The sequence below is a fragment of the Cupressus sempervirens genome, chromosome 2 (genome assembly GCF_028749045.1).
Source record: "Cupressus sempervirens isolate cs-2001-9-10 chromosome 2, ASM2874904v1, whole genome shotgun sequence".
In the NCBI taxonomy this organism is placed as follows: Eukaryota; Viridiplantae; Streptophyta; class Pinopsida; order Cupressales; family Cupressaceae; genus Cupressus; species Cupressus sempervirens.
Genome location: NC_143119.1, coordinates 284,570,860 through 284,574,774, shown reverse-complemented (window position 1 = coordinate 284,574,774; position 3,915 = coordinate 284,570,860).

Genomic DNA, 3,915 nt, shown 5'->3' with positions numbered 1-3,915 from the left:
TAAAGAAAAAAAGGCCCAAAGAAAAGTAATTTTGTATGTTCGCGTGAACATACAAATATGTTCGTGCAAACATAATGTTCGCATGAACATACGACCCAAAAAAATTGGGTGAAAAGACATTTTAAAATGTTGGAAGTCGATGTTTCATATGTTTGTGTAAACATATTTATCATGTATGTTCACGCGAACATACAAAATATGTTCGCACGACCATGATTTAAAAAAAAGTTCACGTGAACATAATAAGTATGTTCGCACGAACATATGGTAAACTCAATTTCCCATTTTGCAATTTTTTTCATTTTTGTTCATCCCACTAAAGTGAAACCCATTATTGTGGGTTCACCCAAGTGAATCAATTAAATCTCTTAACAGAATAGTCCTAACATGTTGTATTGAAATCCTTTAAAAATGGTACTTACTTAATTGTGAGTTGAAGTCCTTTAACAAGGCACACTTCTAACAAGGTTTTGAAATCCTTTAATAGGGTGAGACCTAACAGTCTTTGTAAGCCTTTAATAGGGCAGACCTTTCATAGGGAAGATCATATCTCATGATCAAAACATTGTAACCTTCATTGGATACACTTTATTACTGCAGTCGTGAAGATTTGTGGGTGTTACCTTCTCATTGGAGGGTTTTTGGGTAACCATATCTGGTGTGCTATATGTGTGAAAGTTTACTTGTTTTCATGATTTAGATGCACATGTTTCACAATATATTTTAGTTTACTTAGTGATCGTATCAAATGGATGTGTGGTGAATGTTTTAAGGGTCAAAGTTTAAACTACTAATTCACCCCCCCCAACCCCAAGAAGTTTACCTTTCCTATTGTAATTCCAAAACATGTTTCTTTTTTTTGGATCAATGAAACCTTTAGGTTGTTCAATGTAGACTTCTTCTTCCAGAATTTCATTCAAGAAAATTGATTTTACATCCATCTAATACAGTTTGAATCATTTATGTGCAGCATAAGAAAGTAGTGTTCTAACTCCTTCAAGTCTTGCAATAGGAGAAAATGTTTCTCCATAGTCAATATCTTCTCCTTGAGTATATCCTTTACACACTAGCCTTGCCTTATTCCTTTATAATTCACCTTTTTCATTCAATTTGTTTCTAAAAACCCATTTTTTACCAATTGCATTTTTGTCTTTGGGTCTAGGAACAAGAGTCCAGGTATTGTTCCTTTCAATTTGCTCAATTTCTTCATTCATTGTCTCTATCCAACTCTCATTATTCAAAGCATATTTTATAGATCTAGGTTCAAATTCACTAAGAAAACATGTACCTTTTATTTTTTTCCTTGTCATTATACCTCTTGTCTGATCTCCAATTATTTGTTCAGGTGCATGATGCCTTTTGTCAAATTTAACAAGTACAAGTTCTCTTCTTCTAGATTCTGGACTTGTTTCACTTGGTCCACTGTGTTCAATGATTCTTTGATCTTCTGATCTTTTCTCAAGTTCCACTTTCTGAGACTTAGTTCCCTCTTTCTGTGACTTGGGTTCCTTTGTTTGAGACACAATTTGAACTATCTCTAGCTTAGGTTGAACTGACTCCAACTTGATTTGTACTATAGACTTAGGTGACTCAGGTGGTAAAGTTGGTTGTTGTCTAATTGTACTTTCTTGTAGCTTGGGTAAAGTCCCAAGCTCATAATAAACAAATATTTTGTAGTCTTGGGGTTCCTTGTTGCTTTGTTCTTCACTCTTTTCCACAAACTCATCAAATTTTACATGTACACTTTCTATAACTTTGTGAGTAGAAAGATTTAAACATTTATATGCTTTGTTCTTGTTGGAGTAGCCTAGGAATATACCTTCATCACTTTTTGCATAAAACTTTCCTTTCCTTTCCTCTTTTAAGATATAAAATTTTATTCCAAATACTTTGAAATAATAGACATTAGGTTTATAGCCATACCATAATGTATAAGGTGATTGATGTGTACCTTTCTTCAATTGAACTCGGTTCAAGGTATGGATTGTTGTGCCGATTTCTTCTTTCTAGTATTTGGTTGCAACATTTTTCTCAATCATTAGTGTTCTTTCACAATCCATGATAGATCTATCCCTTCTTTTTGTTATTTTATTCTGTTGAGGTGTACTAGATGTAGATACTTGTCTTTTGATCCCTCTTTTATTGCAGAACTCATTAAATTCATTAGATATGAATTCACCTCCTCTATCTAACCTTAGGCATTTTAGATTCTTCCCTATTTATTTTTCAACTCTAGCTAGATAGCACTTGAATTTTTGAAAAGCTCCATATTTTTCTTTTAGGAATATCACTGCCATCATCCTAGAATAATCATCAACAAAAAAAATGAAATATTTGTCTTTGTTATAGCTCTCTATTCCTATTGGTCCACAAATATCTGTATGAGCTAGTTCCAAGACTTCTTTTGTATAGTAATTCTTACTTTTTAAACTACTTTCACTAGTACATTTGGGCCCTTTTTTTAACCTTTATTGGTCAAAATTTTGACCCAATTTTCAACCAAATTTTGACCAAATTTGACCAACGCATTGGTTGAAAAAATTTTGGTCAAAATTTTGACCAACCTATTTGTTGGAAACCTTCCAAAGCCCTGGAGCAAGTTCTGTCAAAATTTTGACCAATGAAAGTAGAAAATTTTGACTAATGAAGGTAGAAATTTTGACCAATGAAGGTGGAAAATTTTGACCAATGAAGGTAGAAATTTTGACCAATGCTGCAAGAAAATTTTGACCAATGAAGGTGGAAATTTTGACCAATGAAGGTAGAAACTTTGACCAGTGAAGGTGGAAAATTTTGACCAATAAAGGTAGAAATTTTGACCAATGAAGCTGGAAATTTCTACCAACGCCTGGGTGTAAAAAAAATTTAGGCCTTCTATAAAACAGTTCACATGCCTTGCATATGATATGACATTTTGCATGCATCTTGGACTCTCTCATCTAGCTGATGATGGATTATGGAGAGTGATCTGAAATGATGATGCTAAAAAACACACACAATCAAATCCAAAACAAACTTGCATTACAAATGGATTGTGAACATCTGATATTGTTAATTTTGCATGCATGTCCACTAGGACAATCACAATCATCATTTCAGATCACTCTTTGTTATCCATCATCATCTGGATGAGAGAGTGCAGGATGCATGCAAAATGTTATATCATATGCAAGCCATGTGAACTGCTTTATAGAATGCCTGAAAAACATCGACAGTAACTAATCAATAACTAATCATACAAACTTGTATGAGCTCTTTGTATTTTTTGTGATATGATATTTAGGAAAAGGATGAGAAACAAAACCCTAAATAAGTTGGCAAGCTCTCCATGTGCTCTACACCCCACAAGTAAATCTAGTCTAATAAAAGAGGCAATTAAAAACTAGTTCACTTTGCATTTGTATAACCTTGGGTAGGCTCTTAGCAACATGCTCACATTGAACCTTTGACATGAAGGAGAAATAGACAAGCTCACAACCCTCAAAAAGGCTTTCTTAAATAAAAAGTTTCTGAGCAAACACAAATCCTCACTAATAATGCTGCTACAATTTTCTTATTTAAATCTAAACAAAGTTGTATTATCTTGGGTAGAAGAGACTACTATTGTTTGTGGTTAAGGATCCTTTAGGTTAGTAGAATCACATGCAAACTAGATGTGACATTACAGTAAGAAAACTATAATAAGAGCTAGGAGCTTGCCTAGTGATCAGGGCTTGAGACTGGACACTGCATGAAGCATTTGTAGGCATTTGAGTCTTAAGCATCACCAACTCAAAATCAAACTAAAAAGGAAACTTGGAAAATAAAACTAAATAAAAATAGTCTTCTCGAGTAAATATCAACACTGTATGAACAATACCATTACAGTACACTATACTTGGTACAAATATATTGTTGGTTGAGTCCCATGACATA